This window comes from Aphelocoma coerulescens, chromosome 2 (genome assembly GCF_041296385.1).
Source record: "Aphelocoma coerulescens isolate FSJ_1873_10779 chromosome 2, UR_Acoe_1.0, whole genome shotgun sequence".
Classification (NCBI taxonomy): Eukaryota; Metazoa; Chordata; class Aves; order Passeriformes; family Corvidae; genus Aphelocoma; species Aphelocoma coerulescens.
The window spans coordinates 46,369,444-46,388,759 of record NC_091015.1 but is presented as its reverse complement, the minus strand read 5'-3'; the positions used below and the strand labels follow the sequence as shown (position 1 = coordinate 46,388,759).

The 19,316-nt window shown below is 37.0% G+C and overlaps 1 long non-coding RNA gene across 1 annotated transcript in view; it reads left to right on the top strand.

Moving 5' to 3' along the window:
- The window catches only part of LOC138106535 (uncharacterized), a 50,071-nt gene extending 30,985 nt beyond the window's left edge, over positions 1-19,086 (top strand). Inside the window, exon 3 of the long non-coding RNA XR_011149017.1 lies at positions 19,015-19,086. This is a non-coding gene — a long non-coding RNA (uncharacterized lncRNA). The remainder of the gene's footprint in view (positions 1-19,014) is intronic.
- The last annotated feature ends 230 nt before the right edge of the window (positions 19,087-19,316 follow it).

The window sequence follows — 19,316 nt, the reverse complement described above, 5'->3', positions numbered from 1 at the left end:
CATTTAATTGTGCAGACCTGTGACTCTCTTTGGATGGAATTTCTCTCTCTGCAGAGCAGAAACACTTATGTTACAATTAAACCCCTATTTTCAGTGCTCAAGAGGGACTTCCATGGTTCATAGACCCTGTGTTGAAGTAATTTTCATGTTATTACTGTTTCACTACTTTGTGCCTGCAGTAGGTTGTACCATGTTCTCAGCAAGTACTTATGTGAGTAAAATGCCTTAAGACAGCAGATAATTTTCCATATAGACAGAGGGTAAAAGGAAGATATATAGATTTTCATGTGGCTATTGTTACTGCTCATCCTTGCTGTCTAGTTCTCTGTGACATGGCAATTATACAAATCATATTCTAGTAATGAAAAGCACAGGTTTCAATTTTTTTTTCCCCTCAAGTCTGACCTTCTTCTGAGTCAGATCAAGAGCAGTACAGTGAGCTTCAATGCACTGGAAGGGTTAATCCAGAGTTGCCTCTTCTGAATAATCTTTTGTGTTTCCTGCTGTTTTTTTAAATACTTCCAGCTGCACAACTACTGTAATAGCTATTTTAATTTCCAACCAATGGCCAAGACAACATGAAACTTCTCTCTGAGGCAGTTTGATTCTTAGTTTTCTATTTGACTTCAGTGGAATCTAAACCACATGTTTAAGATTCTAGTAGAATATAAACGTTTCTCATAACCACAGTGGTGTTAATTTATAATCCCTACTAAAATTTTCTGCCTTTTCCTGGGAAGTACCACAAATGAACGTAATGTTTCTTACAAACTATTTTGAGTTGTGCATGTATGATGAGAAAGAATAGAAAAGGCAGCCTTTTGAAATGATAGTGCAATTTGGTGGGCAAGAGCATGTCACAGCTGCTGACAAGCTGAACACCACATACTTGGTTCAGGAAGCGTATACATATTGAAATTAAGTTTATATTCTTAGTCATTAAGAAAGAGAATGAAAACAAAACAATCTCACTGTTTTTTAGTGAGGTTGATACAATGGATACATCAGAATCAATAGCACTGAAAGTAATGGTGTGAGGCTGCCCACATCATTACCCTGCAAACATTCCTTTTTCCCATTACCCCACTGCTCACAGAACCTAATCTTGGTGGTTTATTCCTTGTGTCACATCTTCAGAAAGATAATTTTGCAAAGATAATTTTGCAAAAATAATTTTCCTCATCAGGTATTATGTTATGAGGTTTCTTTTTGTGGAGGTGGGGGGTACCAGTGAAAATTAGCAGCTCAGGAAAAAAAAAATCTTAAGGACTGTTTAAATTCTTACTACTGAGCTAAAATGAGAATGACAGCTGTTATTTAATGGCTTAATGAGCTGTACACCCAAACTCTTTTCCTATCTGGGTATAGGCTCTGGTCAGGCTGCTTTTACTTTTCCTACCTTCTGGCCATTGTGTTTACTTGTACTCTAAATCTTCTGTGCAATAAGTGCTTGTGCAGAGCATGGTGTACACAGTCCAATGAGGTCATCAGTTCTCTTGCTGCTTTGGAGTCCTAAGCTCAGAGGTGGCTATATACACCTAGCCTAAGAACTATGGATTCTATTAAAAAAAATAAATCAAAATATATCCAGTATTGCACTGCTCATAGTCTGAGGTATAAGGACTGCAGAGGGTAAAAAGAGAAGGAGAATGGAATGAATACCACCAGAGATGACTAAATTATGGGTCTGGGTTCAGCTAAGCCTTACAGACAGTATCCTGACTTTCTTCAGGGCACATCGTCTGCTTTTACACTGGCCTACTTAGATGGCAATGCATTCCCCTGAGATACTCTCTCAGAAGCACTTAGGACCGTGGAAAGGGTCTGTCAGTATTAGCTGCTTTGGCACATGTTGTGAGTTTTATGGTACAGCAAAGGCTTTGTAGCAGAGCCTGCACCTTGATTGTCCACAGTCAGATTTTAGACTATATTTGTGCTGTTAAATGCCTTGGGAAGTGCAGTCCAATTTTCCATATCATAAATCAGGAGGGTGAATATGTCTGTTAGAAAACCCCAGAATAGCCACGAGGAAAGTATTTGGAACAAATGAATGTCAAAGGACGTCTCTGACTAGTGCAATACAGCCACAGTGAGTATTCCAATGTGCCCACTTCAGCCCAGAATAGCTATCCTGGTTGTGTGGGAGTTATAGAATTCAATTTTTTTCAATGTGTTTCCTGCAACTTTAATATTGATCTTAAACTAATTACCTATTACTAAAGGTGACTGTAAATCCAAAGTTACGCATTTGGGAAGGGACTTAAACATGGTCAGGGTGTCAAGCCTTATAATTGAGGCTTAATTAGAAACAGAATAAGGATCTAAAAATTAGATCTAAAAATTTAAATGCACTGTTACTGTCAGAAGACTTTAATAATGTAAATAAGGAAAATGAAGTTGTTTTAAATTTTAAAAAAAAGCAAAGACTTTACCAAAAGAAATTAAATTCCAAGGGTGAGCCAGTCAAATGATCTTATTGGGTTTGGTTACTCTCAGTGGCATGTGGGTTCCAGATTATGTATTTCAAATGGGTAAATAATATAGATTGAAAGGAAGGGTAATCTCTGCTTGTACATTCTGCTCTTTCATAGGCCCTATGTAGTTTTTGCCTGTGTTTTATTACAAAATGAATATGAAATATATGATGCAGTCCACTATACCAGGAGCAAAATACCCAGGAAAAGCATAGGCGCTTTTCCTATGAAAACCTAAAAATTCTATAGCCACAATTCAATGCAGAACTGTGCCCAGTTCTCCTCACAGAACAAACTAAACTCAACTAAAATAAATAATTAGTTGTACTAGACTTTGTTTTATGAAACTATGTCTGACTTGTTAGTGCCATTCTAATGAAGTGAGACTGACTAGTTCAGTAGTTCTCTAGGTAGAAGAAGCAGTGAGGGGCAAATTTATTGCATACAGAGAATTAAGAAGCCATGTTGATGGTCTCTCTGTGTATGTACTGGCTGCATGTGGAAGGATGAAGTGGGTAAAAGTGCTAAAAATGCTGGTGTGTGATATTCCAGTTTTCTCAGTGCTCAATTAAAGGAGACTTCCTCTTCTTTTACCTTGGAAAGACACCTCTTACCTACCAGAGCCATACATTTGGGATGTGAGGTATTGAGTTTTTACTGCAATATTATGGTTCACCAGATCTTGTGCAGCAGTGCAGAAGAGATTTTTGGAAGAACTGGGCAGATGAGGCCCCTTTAACAGGACCTTGCAGAGGAGTGCTTCTCTCCTGGTGCTCAGGCTGGAGGTGTGCACTGACAGTGGCTGAAATAGGCACAATGCACTGTAAGCAGAAATTATCAGGAAACAATTGAAGCCACGATGTTTGACCCAAGGCTTTTCAGTTAGATTAATATATATCAATTCTCTGCAATAACTGAAAACTAATTTGAAGATGAATAGGTATAATGATTAATGGCACTACTGCAGGCACTTTGAACTCAAAAAAAATTTAAAAGGTAAAAAGATGTGGGTAGATTATATGGAAGGTCACTCTGGACAGTTCCAGCTGAGGGAGACCTGAAGTCATGTCACTGCCTGGATCTGGGGCAGAGGATCATTCTTGGAGCAGATGTCTTTAACACCATTGTGGTAACTATAAGATCCATGATGGCGTTGCCTGTGTGAGATTTAAATTTCCAGTGAGTCACAGGGCTCTGACCTGTGTATGGAAGGAAACAGAGAGTCCCCAGGACTGTCTTTTATCTAACACCCTGCCCTGGGGGGCTGGATTTCTGTTCACAGGCTTTTTGTGGGTTTAAAATAAAAAAAGCTAATCTGTATTAATGAAGCCAGTAAAACCTTTCTGTATTTTTGCTAGCAGCAAGTTGTTTTGGAGCTTTCTGGCTTCTATGTCATCAATTATCGAAGCAACTCTGTTTAGTCTGCGTCCGGACCTTTTCTTGAACTATCCATCAGGGGGGCCTTGGGAGTAGAAAGGCAGTGATTCTTGACAGAAGAACAGAAAATGGAGCAATAGGAAAAGCTAAGCCAACTTCATTGTTTGATTTCTTTTGTGAAATGAGACAAAAAAAAGAGAAAGATATTGAGCAATTTAGACTAGGAGAGCAAATAGTCTGACACACTGCACATTTTCAATACATTTCAGTGGAAAAGAGGCTCTTTGCTGCTACTGTTTCTCACAAAATATCCCTGTGTTCTTTGACAACAGTTTGGAATGCTTGTTTTTACCCCTTTTCACCATAATGCACAGTATGAAATCAGCTAAGGAAATATAAGAAACTGCACTCTATGAGTTTCTTCTGCCCTCTCTATTGTTCCTGGCAGGTCTGTTGATTATGTTTCTTGTTTCCCTTCATCTCCAGATTTCCAGAATATCCTGAGTTTCTTACGTCTGTGCCAGCTCTTAGAGCAGATGGAGAAATATGTAGCACAGGATAATATTGCGTAGATAAACTTCACAGTTAGGGAAAGGAGAGAAAAAAAGAGTCCATAAAAGAGGTGAATTTAAGGAGACTTGTGTTCCAGTCTCTTGCTTTGTTGGCCACTTCTTGGATAACCCACGTTTAGCTTACCTGCATCTGAATTTTATGAAAAGATAGATGAAGAGTTGGTCTCTACTTGTCAGAGATCTTCTGAGGTTAAAAAAGAAGATGTGGTATTCAGTACTTAGAGAACAGGAGTTATATAAGTACTTTGGATAGGTGTATTAATCAGGTATCTCTGATTGCATCTCCTGAACAATCTATCTCACCAGGACTACTCTGATATCAAGCAGCTTTTAGCAACCATCACAATAAATAAAAACCCCAAGCACTACATAACTGTTTTCTTTGAGATGTTTTTGAGAAACAGACGATATGACCCGGCTTTACAGTCAAATTGAAGTTTTATTATCCCCAAAAATTGGATAGGCCTGACACAAGTCTTGATATTGAAATAATAAATATCAGCATTCTACATCTCACAGATCCAAATGGAAGAAAATGACACCACCTTATGTTTTAATCAGATGGGTGGATAGAAAATGCATTAGTGAGCTCCATTGATTGTATCTATTTATTGTGGTGTGCCATCCATGGCAAAGGGTGTCTACACATTTAGTTCCAAGCAAAATAGATTGGAGAACAATGCCCTGTTATTAATACAGAAAGGTCAGCAAAATTGCCTTCAAAAAGGACCCTGTCTTACTTTCATCCAGAAGGGTTCCTGTTTAACCTCCATCACCAGGATTTTCCCAGAATTTGCGTAATCAGGTGGGCTTGGTGCTATACTCAATTTGGTGAGTTCTGCATGACCAAACTGTTTTGTTTACCTTTCAAAAATAGTCTTGTAATTTCTTTTCATTTGCATCCTATTGTACACAAGCACAGATGCAGCATACACAATGCGCTGTAATTAACACAGAAAGTCTGAGGAAGGCCGAACACATTGTTATTACCTAAATCCAGGCTGACTGCCTCTGGCGGGAAATGTGGGTAGTGCTGCGCCCTTTGGGAAAAGCTTTTCTTTCATTAGCCTGATTGGTCACTGAAGGTCATTTTTTATTCCAATGAAATACAGCTGCAGGTACCTTTTATCTGTATATAAATAAGAAGCTTGTTAATGCTGAAAATTCCTGAGTGACCGCTTTGTGTGTTCAGTGTTTCTCTTTGATACCTGAAGCAATGGTAAATAGTTGTTTATGTCCAATGTGCAGAAACAGGACAGGATGTTTGCTCTCGTTGGATATATCCAACATAAATTTCCGTGCTGAAAATGTCTCTTTTGCATCTATTTCCTTAATATGAGCTAGTCAAATTCATGAGCCAAACCTTGCCTTTTTAGAAGTCTTGTTATGTAACATAAGTCCCTATCCTATATTTTCCAGAGGTTTCTCATGCAAATTGAGGCACTCCATTTTGAACTGCTGGCTAAATATTGTAGTGGGCTTTTGGAGAAATAAACTTAAGTCTTCAGATTCAATTACTAGAAATAGCAATTTCACCTGTAACTACTTTTATGCCCTTTATCTCCAGCATTGAAAAAATTTACAGCACTAAAATTTTCCTAAAAGTTTCAGAAAAAGTGTACAAGATATCCATAGATATAAAGAATTTCACTTCTTTCTCTTTTGAAAGATTTACCTAGTGCTTTTCTGGCTCATAATTCCACAGAGGACTCCTACTTAACAGAATTGTCCATTGCTGGTCTTGAGCAGGCAGGTAAATGTAATACAACTGTGATTGTTACGCAGCAATACAAGAACACCTGTACTGTATCAAAACATTAAGATCACATAATCTTAAATGCACTCTGCAGTGTAGAGACTGGTTAAATATTTTCCAGTCTATCAGATACAGCTTATAACTGGAAATAACTTTGCAACACCCACTATTGTGTAGATAAATCAGTCATACCATGTTCTGAAACTCTCTTTAGGAGATATTTACAAAAATGAAAATGCAGTGAATTCATGTGTCATTTCAAAACTGTAATAACTAGATAACCATCACTGCTGTGTATGCAGCTTCAGATTATTCAAATAAATAGGAAAACATTATTCTATGTGGGCTAAGACTTATTATTTCTGTGAACAAACATTGTTAATTTTTATTCCCTGCAGTTTATACATTCATAAACTGGGATTATATGCTGTAGTTGGTAAAGACATCACTTCGTAAATTTTATTGTAGAAGTTAAGGAAAAAGACGTTAGGAGTATTTGAAGGAAATGTTTTCATAACAAAATTTGCGATTTTCTTTCACTGAAAAACCTTATTATTCAGGTTGTGTAAAAGCCTCAAAACTGTAACTTTTTATAGGAAAGCCTCATTTTCAACAGAAATGAGAAGACATAAAGACTCTTTATTACACAGAGGACATCGACCTGGATGTGGAAGACATTCTTAATGACCCTGAGACTAATCATGAGGGAATTAAACTATATTCTTCAAGACATTCAGTTAAGCACAATGTCTGACAGGCTTTTGCTATTCTGCTCATTCTTCTTTTCAATTTAGTGAATAACTCTGAAAGAGATGGTTTTCTTCATCTTGAAAAGGAATAGACATGTGGCAAATCTGGAAGTGTTACAAAACAAAAATATGAGCAACTACTTTTGCTTCAGTGGCTCAGAGGGAATTGGCAAAATATTTTCAAATAGTGGTTCATTACTCAATGCGACTGATTCTATATCCTTCTTAGGGAAAGGAAAATTCTGGCTGAAAAGATTCTGTATCAGTACATAAAATCAGTTAATAATGAGTTCTTTGATTAAAGACACACTGTAACTTTCCTAACTGTGCGTGAATAAATGAGCAAGGGAAGGAGGACGGCGAGCAATGTTTCACAGCCTTTCAAATTAACCTGATCAGATCACATGAGCTACTGTACTGTGTACTCCAGCCCTTCTTGCCCACTCCACCGGCCCTAGGTGAAGCAGCAGCTCTTATGTGTTCAGTTTTAACTGTGCCTTGAGTTCTGTCTACGTCAGTGGCAATCCAGCATGGTTCTGACATGCCCCTTGTCCACAACTAGTTTCCTGAACTATGGCCTAATGTTATGCCATGAGAAATAGTTTGTGTGGGCAAACCAACAAAAAAGCAAAATTGTTCTCTCTGACATGTGCTTTCCGGTTTGGTCTCTTTGGTGCTAACTAAAACCAATAAAGGTGTCACTTCAGCACCAGCTACCTCTTTATGCCAAGGAAGGTAATTGAAAATGTCTTGACAAGTTGAACTTCATCAGCTGAAAACACTGCCTCCTTAAATATGGGTCTACTTCAAGAAATGGCTGTTTAAATGTCACTTTCAAATGAAAGACTCTTTTCCTGTGTACTTTCAAGTCATAAGGGACAGCAATAAGTCAACTGTTGTTTATTTCAGTTAGTGTCGCAGAGACAATGCAGCCAAGAAAAGCAAGTGCTGATTCATTTTTTTTCCTGTGCATTGTGAAAAGAGCTTTGTACTTTGCTGCAGGTGGATGCAACAGCATAAGCCCTTCCAGTTCCAAGTGCCAGACAGTCTATGGGCTTAATTCAGGCTACAGAATATTTCTTAGGTGCAGGGGAAGGAAGAGTAATTGCCTTACAGCTTTGAAAGTGTAGGGATAAACCTCCATGCTGAAAAATGTTGAAAGGCAACTGTATATAGAAATCCAATAGAAGAATGGAACCTTTAAAGTATTAGTTAAGAATTCAGAGTTTTGATAAAATACAGACACGTGATATAAAGGAGTCTTGTAACAATAATACAAAAGCATTCTACTAGCACAAATCACAAAAGAGCTTTCTGCAATCAAATGAAGCAGGCTTATTTTCCCATTTACTAGAACTTCATGCACAAATATAAAAAGAATGTAAAAATTTGCAACTCTACTCCATAGTTTTAAAGCAGAACCTAAAACAATTGAATAATCTGTATTTCATGTCAATTTGTGTGATGGCCCAGAGTATTTTTGATAAGCTTCCATACAATTTGTGAGTGCTTATTTTGGGTTGATGGCTAAGTGTGACAGGCTTAATTCTATTCAAAAGCTAGTTATATACAATTCTGTAATTAAACTAAGAATAATTTTTAATTAATATTTTCATTATTAAATGCAAAAAGGAAGATATCAGTGGCATTCAGGCTAGAAAGGCTTCAAACTTTGAAATACAAACTCTGCCAAGGAGCAGGCAAAATAGTGGGATTAGCAACAGGATTAATATTTGAGCTATCTTTTGTTCAGTTGCACTCTGATTATAAGAGATGATGGGAAGTGCTGCTTCTTTTTGTGAAGCTTCCTTTGTAATTTAAAAGGACATAAAGGAATTTTCTTCTATTTTATTGTAAGGATTTCTGGTAATTTCTTCAAGTAGAAATCAAATTAATTCTGGAACATACAAGGAATTGACAAAATTATGATTCCAAAAGTATCAGGAGAGTGGACAGATCACTCCATGCTAGCTATATCTGATGCTCAGCATCAAAATAATCTCAGAGTGTAGAAGACCACACTGTGACTGAAATGGTACCTGGGATAAAAACCCTCTGTGTGCTGACATTTCCAACGTGTTCCAGCAGTTACCACCCATACTAACTAAATCCTTTGTTTTGAGTATCTTTAACCCCACTGAACACAGTTAAGCTACAACAGGGCTGAGGGAAATCTCACATTTATCCTTTTTAGCCAGTCAAAAAATCCTGAAAGGCTCAGGACTGCACAGTGATATACCATGTATTGAGGTTAAGGTATGTAAAGGCTCTAAATTATATTTAGCCTGTAGATACCTCCAGGCAGGGAGGATGTTCCTTTTTAAGCTTCATGGCCTGAAATCTGTGGGACCTTGATAATTGTTGCTAATTTTATGTTATTGAATTTCTGGCTCTTAACTGAATTAGGATAAAGATTCATCCAGGAACCATTTTTTCCCCACATTTCTGCCATTTTACAGTACATTACAAGGCATTCTTTTTCAATTCAAGTATTTCAATTTTTGTTTAGAAAGCCTTTATGATACTGTATTAAGCAAGGCTGAAATTCTAAAGAATTTTTTTTGACTTTAAATACATGACTAAATCTCATAGACCTCAAGAGCTGAAATGGAGGTTCCTGATACACAGGGAACAAAAATACAGAAGACACACCGTGTATATGAAGTCCAAACTTCAGAAGAAAAGAAACCATGGAACTAAATCACAATCACGAAATCATATATGTGATTTAATCACATTTAATACCAACAGTGTGGCAAAGTGCTTCATAGGAAGCCAAATTTTATTTCTAGAAAGAGCAGAGTACAACACTGAAATCTCAATATTCAAAACCTTCCACATGTAAAAGGTGATTCTAACATTAATCTAAGAAAAACTCTTTGTGAAATAACCATTTTTATATACATTTTTGGATTTTGGTTGCATGTTAAAAATTTCATAGAAGTAAAAATGTCTATTTCATCCTTCTACTCCAAGGTAGCATCAGCTATACTTGCTTTTCTCTTGATGCTTTCTGAGCCCAGTTTTAGTGGCCTACAATGACAAAGTTACCACACTTCCCCCACTCAGTGTTTCAAGGACTCATTTCCTCCTACCATTTAGAAAGTCTTTGATAATGACTAACCTGGACTTTCCTCAGTGCCTTTTAAGTCCACTACCTCTTGTTTATCCATGAAGAATAGATTATTACCAGCTTCTTGTAAGAGCTTTTAAAGTATTTGAAGTCTGTTCATCAAGTCTTCTCTTTTCACAACCAGACACTCTCTATGAAGGAGACCAAAATGGATCAGTACTAAAATCAATCATCAAAATTATTAATCCACTGAAAGCCTAGAAAGATGTTTATAAAGCTAACTCATATCATAAAAAGGACTGATTACAAGCTATTTAAAATAAATTCTTTTGATGTTTTGCCTGGCATGAGAGTCTGTCAGGAATGTTCAGATTAAGTGTCTTTAGTATGGAGATTTTTTTATTCTTTAAACTTAAAACTTTTATTCTAAAACATATCTGGTTTGAACAGAAAAGAGAAACCACATGCCATCCATGCCTGAAGAGTGAAAGGTATAACATTATTGGCTCGAGTAGTATCACACTGAAGTCAAGGCCCTTGCTGTGCATGATTTGGGACATGAGGTCTTGCACCTTGTACTGCAGGTGAACACCCTAACCTTTTGCTGATGCTGATGAGGAGGGCCTTAATGCACGTCCCAAGTGAAGAGGGACCCTGAAAAGATGCAGTCAGACCACCATAAAGACAAATTGCAAAAATCTGAGGTTTTGCTTTTTCACAAGTGTAAGGAGTGGGTAGCTGCACATAACGAGAGTTCCTCACTTTCTTTACCAAAAAAACTTGATTTGTTATGAGAGAGATTTCACTTGCTGTGAGATTTCAGCATGTATGAGGAAAACATACACCCAAAACGTAAAACCAAGGAAATAATCATAATACCGACTTGTTTGTTCAAAGACTAGTCTCACGGCTCCGTTCTCTGACAACAAATATCATTAAATGCTCAGTATTTGCTGAAACACTAAATTAAAGCATCTTGGCCAGATTATGAATCACTCATAGCAATGGAATCAAGAGGCCTTAAAGGAGATGCAGGTTGTGAGCTTTTTGTGCTCCCTAAGTCTCTTCTCCCACTACTGAAAATGCTGCCCTAAAGCAATAATCTGTCCTTCTTTTCCTTGTTTTCTTTTTAGTTGTCTTTTGCAGTCCCACTCTATTTGCAGACAGATCTTTTTAAGTAACTGCTGCTATAGAATAGCAAGTGTTACACACACATCCTCCACAAGAGAAACTTGGCAGAGTTTTTTTTTTTTTTACAGAGGAGCTCAAAAATAAATACTTGTGTGTGAATGACTCATGGATTTACAATACTCCTAACTTTTGATTTTGTTTTTAGTTTTTGCTGCATTGAGAACAAGGTTCTGGTATTCCCAGATCTTGTGCACAGCAACCTTGATCCATGTGTAGGCAAAGGAGAATTTATGGCTTTGTGCATCTCCTGGGCAGACACAGGCTTTGCAAGACATTTATTTAATTGCTGACTGATTCAGCCCATGGAAAACCTCTGAATCCACTGTATCTTTTACTAGTTCTCATTGGATTTTTTTGTCAAAACAAGAGGGAAGAAATCTGTAAGACAGAAATAATGACTTCATGTTGAATAAACTTCCAAACTCAGAGCACAGAGGTGTGAAAGGACAGGCAGTTTTGGTTCTGCTGAAGCTGTGGTGAGATAAGGGTTGCACTATACCTCATATAGTATTAAAAAGTTACAAAAATGAGCAGTGGAATATGATATTCTGAGTCACTTAATATCTTAATTTTCATACTGTAGCCAGAAAAAGGACAGCTTTATGTGTTAACTAAAGATATTTCAGACTTTGCTGAGAAGCCCAGGAGTCCATTAGCAGGAGGAAATTTGAAGGTTTGAGTATTTAATTAGTTTACCTGAGGATTGAATTAGAGACTATAGCGGGTGTTTGTAACAATTTTTTGTTTTTCAAAAATTAACAGGATTGTGATAAATTTCCTTTGAAAGAAGTAGCTAAAGAAGTGTTTTGTACAACCACAACTTGTTTTTTTTCATCATCCTGTGCATTTTTGCTTGCAGAGTGGTAACTTGTGGATGTATGCTGTCTATGGGTAATAGTGCTCTTATTTGCATGTCACTCAAGGACAGCTGAGATATCACAATTCAAGAATTAACTGTATCAAACATGCTGTCACTTTTTGGTTAAAAAGTAATGAAGAATTTTGAAAAATAACACAGAGGTGATTTAGATTTTCTCACTGTCCACATTATGAGAGACTGAGGTGTTTGAGTACAACAATTCCTGCTTCAGTGCTTGAAGGTGAATAGACATTTCACAGCCAGCCATATTCACAGGCCTTTTGTAAGAATTAAAATTCTGATTTTTTCCTGAAATCATTCTTCTTGGAAGGACGAGATTTTTGAGTCATCCTTTAGTCATGATAATTGTTTTGCCATGACTGTTTTCTTTCCTATCTTACATTACATAATGAAGCTCTGGTGCAAACAAAGCAGTATTTTCCAAGCTAAACCAAGCCACTACAAGAAGCAGAGTAATTTATCGACACTTTTTTTCACTCTACTCTTGATCTTAATTAGAATTAATCTCTGTATCAGAATGACTATATGATTTAGATTCCCCACTTCAAGGTAGAAAAATCTACTTTGCATTTTGAAAGATATAACATATCCCTCCTTTTTCTAATTCATTTGTGATGTCAATTACAGTGTGTATATAGACATAAATAGAAATACACATATAAAAAATCTTGGCACTAAATCAGTGTGCCATCTGCATTGCAAACTGAAGCATAGGTTAAAAAGAGCACCACAACAAAACAACAGTCTTATATCAAAGTCACAGGGAATATGAGCAAGAGAAAAGACATAAAAGAGAAGATTCACCTGTCATTTGCCATGACAGAAAAGAGGGCCATGATTTTTTATGAGGTGCTTATACTAGGTAGACTGTCTGCTCTAAAATCTGACTCCAGCAAGAGCAAAAATTTTTTCATTACAAATCACTACTCTAAAACAGCTGGTCTGGTATTATACCATGCCTCCAGCAATGACCTGTGTTGGATTGGAAAACTAAACAAGCGACCTTGTAGCCTTGTCAATTCTGCAGCATGCTACACATAAGCCCACAAGGACTTATTTTTCCTGCAAGGACCAGCTGATGCACTGCTGCTGGTTGCTGCTGTTACCCTACTGCACCAAGATTGAGCACCAGTTTACCAATTCCTTTGTGTAAATTTTTGTGAGAACCTAACCAACCTATTTTATGGATGGTTTTCACATATAGTTTCTTTCTCTTTTTCTGAAGACAGGCTTGTTCACATGTGGAAATACTTGTTTTGGGTGGGGTTTTTTGACTAATAAGACATCTGATTTGACACAGGTTCTGGATAATTTTGTCTTCATTTTAATTATAAGAAAGTTAAATATTGAATGGATGGATACTGCGCACTTGATACCATCCTTTTAACCTTGTTGTGTTGTTTCATGGGAATGAGAGACAAAGAGAGGAAACTGCGGTTCAGAACTGACTGATGATGCCAAAGCAAAGTGAAACAGAACAGTTCACATTTATTATGATGGAATTTGGCTCTGCAATATTTTAGGCTACTTTCGATGTAGGTTTCCACAGATTTTTAAGAGTTGTGTGTTTGTCCCTGAGTGCCTTTGAATGCTGCATGAATTGTACTACTCAAAGTCATTGCAATTTGGTTTGATGAGAAAAACAATACAGCAGCTAAAATTCCATTTAGGAGTCTTTTTTACTGCATGTGCTTTCTGTTAGCCACAAGTAGAAGGCTTCAAAAGTATCATAAAAGGGGGATTTCTATTCTTCCTGAAAGTGCCCTTATTTTCTTACCTGGTGGGAAAAATAAGCTGAGTGCTTGTGTACGCTGCTGAAAGCGTAGTCTGAGTGAATAAAAAGGAGTCTTGCAACAGCAGAGTGAAGTTTTCTTTCTTCCTTTTTTCCATTGGTTAAAAAAGCTAGTGCAAAGCTCAAACCTCTGTAGATATCTCTGCATTTGAAGTGAGAGCTGTTGAGTGCAGTTCTGCACTTGACATTGGAACAGTACTAATAACACCCAGTGGAAGAGCAGACTGTAATCATCAGCTGCCATCTTTTCCTTTCTCAAAGATTTTGTCACAAGGGACATGATTTGCCCCTAAAGAGTTCTTTTTTTCCAGTGAAACCCCATTTCTCTGAAGTACACAAGACATATTATGTAAGTGCATTAATCAACTTTCCAACTGTACAACAGATGCATCACTTGTAAATGAAGACCAGAGAGCAAAGGGAATAAAGGTTATGCGTTCCTCTTCAGACTCAATTTATAGTAAGGTCTCCACTGAAAATGCTGCACCATGTTATGCTTTCTTTCTCCCAATATACAATGCCAATATAATGAGTAAAGGTTTTGCAAATTATTTTTTTATTGTACAAGCTTTTTGTCTTATGGAAAATAAGAGGGTTTATATCAGACTTACGTGCATTAAGATTAATTATTTTGTTGGGTGTTACCCTCAATATTCTGACTCTTGCTGAATATAAGCAACAAGTAACAGGCCAAGAAAAATAAATGGTTTTATTTAAACAAAATCCTTCAGTGATTTATGGATCTTGGCTCTGACTTGGAGCTGTCATCACTCCAAGTACTTGTGTTAAAAGGAGGCAATATAAACTGCTGGGTCTGATCAAAGGCTTTAAAGGTAATAAACAGGTTTCTGGGTAGGTTGCCAAACCCCTGGAAATGAACTTTGGTTAGATCTTCCAGGGGTGAAAAACCAGAAAAAGACAAAAGATGATAGTGAATGATGTGTTTGCAGAAATACGGTAGAGATGATGCACAAAGAGAAAGGGACTTGCTGTGTTTTCATGGTTTGTTTTCTCTAAAGATCTTTGAGTAAAAACCACAGAGAACACAGCTGTTCTCTACAGTTGTGATTTGAGCCTTCACCCAACAGGACATGTGTGTATCATTGTGTTATACAGATCCTCTATTAGAAATAGAATATTTGGTGAGAAAAACTGCAGAAAACTGAAGCAGTCATGGCTTATTTTACGTGGGATTTTCACATCATACACTGACAGAAATATAACATTTTTGGGGGACTTCCACATAATTTCTTTTCCCTCTGCACATACATGTCTTTGAATACTTAGTGAAGACAACAGAATTGCACCCCTCTGCATCTATGATCTTGTTTTTTGTACTTAAGCAACAAATTAAATGGATTAACTGTCCCCTCCCCTGGCCCCCACAAAATAATGAATGTTAGAAAACGTCAAGAAATGAACAGAATATCAAAGCTAGATCTCATAAAATCAGAATTAAGAGCAAAATAGGGTTAGATTGTAATGTTGCTTCTCAGTTGTGCTCTTTTTCCCACCCCTACCCGTGCTACATGATCTCTATTTACTGCATTGTCCAACGTTCCAGAAAATGATCATGTTTCGAAGTCATAAACAGATATGTCCATTTGCTCTTTCTCAAGCTCGCCTGAACCTTTTTGGCATGCTCTCTTCATTTGCTTTCTGGGGGGAGCATGCATAAAATTTGGTAAAAATTGAATTGCAACACCACTAGATGTTTCATGTAAAATGAGCTGAATAAACACTCTTTTACAGCGTCTTGTGGAGGATTCGTTCTTACGGATCTTGCTTTCAGAAGTCTTAATTTTAACTTCTGTTTAATGGAAGAAAATGCACTCTTACTAGATGCAAAAATTGTGCAGAAACTTATCAAAAGTTGCTGAAAACATCTGGCAGTGTCTGCAGAAAGTTTGAAATGAGAAGTCTGGGTGCGAAGTACTGCAATGATTCCAAGTTACCAGTGCTACCACTTTAAATATTTAAAATATTGTGACAAATTCAAAGCTGCATGTAAATATTTTATGAATGTTGTGGCTTAACAGGATTGTTGTGGTATTTACTTCATGCATCTACAGAGCATGTTTGTCAGGAAATTGGCTCTCTAAACATTCCAATCCTGATACTCATTTCTTAGAAACACTTCAGAATATTGCAGCTCCATCAGTCTATACATGAACTTGTGACATTCTTGCGGGCTGACTCACTTGGTTTAGCCAGGATCAGGAAACAGAGCAGAGAAGAGAAAACTCTGAATAAAATAAAAGGAGAAGCCTTCAGGGAAAAAAGGTTAAAGTGCAAGTTTGTGGATGTAGACTGGAACCCAGAGTCACAAATAAGCAAGAACTGAAACTTGGGAATTATTTAATGTAATGTAGATATTTACAGTGTCAGTACCTGTAGGTAAAATAGTTGCCCTGGGCTACATTTCTTTCCACATAATCAATGGAGATTTACAGGCAGTTTTGGATTAAAATAAGTATCACTAATCCTAGATTTCTCCTTTTATTTGAAACTGTGTCCTAATAACAAAAAGTTCCTGGATACATTATCTCAGACATAAAAAATGTGGATGTTCGCATCTCATTAATTGAATCTCATCTATACAAAGTTATAGTTTTATAAAACTATCTTTTGCTCTATCTTTTTCCTACTGTTAAGCTTAAACCATATCTTATTTCAAAGATATTTTTTAGATCGCTGAATCTGCCATTTCTCACAATTCTCAAAGGAAAGATCCTCAGATACTAATTATGGTCAGGCCTGCTGAGTGATTAAGGCTTGTAATCAGGCACTTGGAGTAAGATTAAGCAAATTGCAGATTTCTTGCTGAGAGAGGTGAATACGTCAGAAGCAACACATCATGATACAGAGTAACAAATAAGAAAGACCCCAAAGGAACAACTTGCTCTGCATCTGTGACAAGTATTTAACTATTTTGTTTCCCACTGACCCCCTGCATACATCTGCATTAATTCATAAAGTAAAATAATAATTTAGATGGGAAGCTACTGCTGGATATCATGTGGTCCATCTCCCTCTCAAAGAGATGCTACCTAGGAGCAGGCTGTTAAGGGCCTTGATCAGTTTAATTCTCAATGTTTCTAGGGAAGAAGATGCCACATCCTCTCAGGGAAGCTGTTGTAATATTTTATCACCCTTATGGTGAAAAAAAATGTCCTTATGTTTAATCAGTTTTCCTTTCTGCAGCTTCGTTGTTGTCTTTCATCAAGTCACTGTTGATGTCACCTGTGTTAGTCTGTCCTCTAGTCCTTGCCTATAACCTTGTGTTTTGTGTCTCCTAAGTTCCCAGACAAAATTCCTTGAATTCAACCACCTTCATTGCTTGAAATGCATCTTTTCCTCCTTTCTGAAGAGCTCCTCCTTATTCACTGCAGCACTCCTGTAGCACAAGTTACTCCACCACATCTGTGGTGATGATGTGGTGAAGTGACATGAAAAATGGAATGGGGGGTGGGGAAAGGAAGGACTAGTAATGAGGGCAATTTGAAACACAAACATTTGTTAACACAGGGCTGGATCTCACTTTCCTGAAATGGTTATTTGAGCCATTTTAGGAGATGCTTAGGTAAGAAAAGATCAGGATGTAGTGGTCTCAGACGCCTTGATGAGGTCCATTTTTTGTTATTCTGTTTTCCATCTTCTACCACTTTTCATGGTTCAACTTTCTCCATCTTTTCTTCAAACAGATGTAGTAGAAAAGCTATATATAAACCTAATGAGGTTTGAAAACTCTCAGGTATGTCTTCTGATTCAAAATGAAATTCCTGCAAGAATTTACAGTGTTTCATGACTAGGTGCTATGTGGAAATAGATCAACATACAAGCATCCTCCTTCTTTTATCAAATATCCAACTATCTAATGACAAAGATTACTTCTGTGGAAAGAAGTTGTTTTGTCCTCCATGTTGTCAGTGTGCAGCATAACTGATCAGAACAACATTTATTTTTCTTTCTGCTTGATGGTCCTTGTGCATTAACTGAAACTAACAAATGTCATCACCAAATTAGGCAAAATGGGTAAAGCTGTGCCTGCATCTCCTTTCTTCTACATATGGATGCATCTCATTGAATCTGATATGTGTCTGTGACAGGTTTCAGTTTGGGAGAAAACAACCTTCTACTGAAAATGTGCTCCCCCCTCCTATTAGACAGGGAGGGTAGACATCTAGTCCACAGGAACTGCTGTTTCTTCTCTCTCTGTTAACTTTGGGAATGAATCATCAGCAAACATTTGGACTGGAAATTGGATGGAATGGCTGCAATATTTTATAGAGTCTGACAGATACTTGGCATTACAGAGAGGTAGTATGATTATTACATGACTTCAGGCAAGCAAGGGTTTGTATCTCTATATCTCATGAGACAGTTGTTTTCCTGTTCACTTCTTAAAAGCAGCATGATAAAAGTGCCAGCACAGGAGTGCGAAGACCACTATGTGAACTAGCAGACTAATCCCACTTAGCTTTGCTTTTTACTCCAAAGCAAGGTAATATCTTTCTGGTTTGTTGCCTTTGAGCAGGTGTCAAACAATTCTATTTCACAGCTAGGGGGTACAAATGTGCCCTCTCACTTTACAGACATATATGTCTCTTAATGCTTTCCCCAAAAGTCACAACCCAAAATTATATGTCTTATTATATAGTAAAACATTTTTAACTGGAACATTGTTCCTAGAAATTTGCTTGCAGTCCCATAAAATAGATGAGATGATAGGAAATGTATATTCATATTTCTCTCTCTCTCATGGAAAATTAGACCAATTCTTGAGGTTCCAGACTGGTAATACCTGTAGAAAGTGAAAGTGGTTAAGCAGTCCTAAGATCTAAAAGTGTTTTGAGATTTTTTTTTTTTCTGTATTCACCAAGAACTTTTTTCCAACTATTTTTTCTTCTCTCCTTTCATTTTGTCCAACTATGTTTTTCTCCTGCTTTTTCATTTTGTTCAGAGTAGATAGATCTAGATACACAAAAGCCAGAAGAAATCAATAGGAGTTGAAGAAAGATCTAAATGCTGAGACCAGAGTAAATAAAACTTAAGACTGATATCTAAAAATCTTTCAGAACAGGTTGTCTAATGGAAATACTATTTCATTGTTTCTATCCCTCTCGTCATCTATTATAAATCTGTTGCAGATTGTGAAAAACTTATGGTGGGGATCACGAAACTTCGACTTTCTGTCCAGCATAATAGGCCCAGAATTTGACTGTATCCTTTCAATGCTACTAGAGGACAAGAAATTTTGTTACCCACTTCCATTACAGTTTTTTGGGTTTAGAAAATACTGACATGAGAAATTGGGAAAAAAAATCAAATTTTCTCCCAAAAAATATGTTTATCTGCAGAGGGAGGTTGATGTATTCTGTTTTCTGATATGACTTATTCTAGGCTTTTACTTGTGTAAATTAAGAACGAAATGGCTAGAAAAAATGCATTG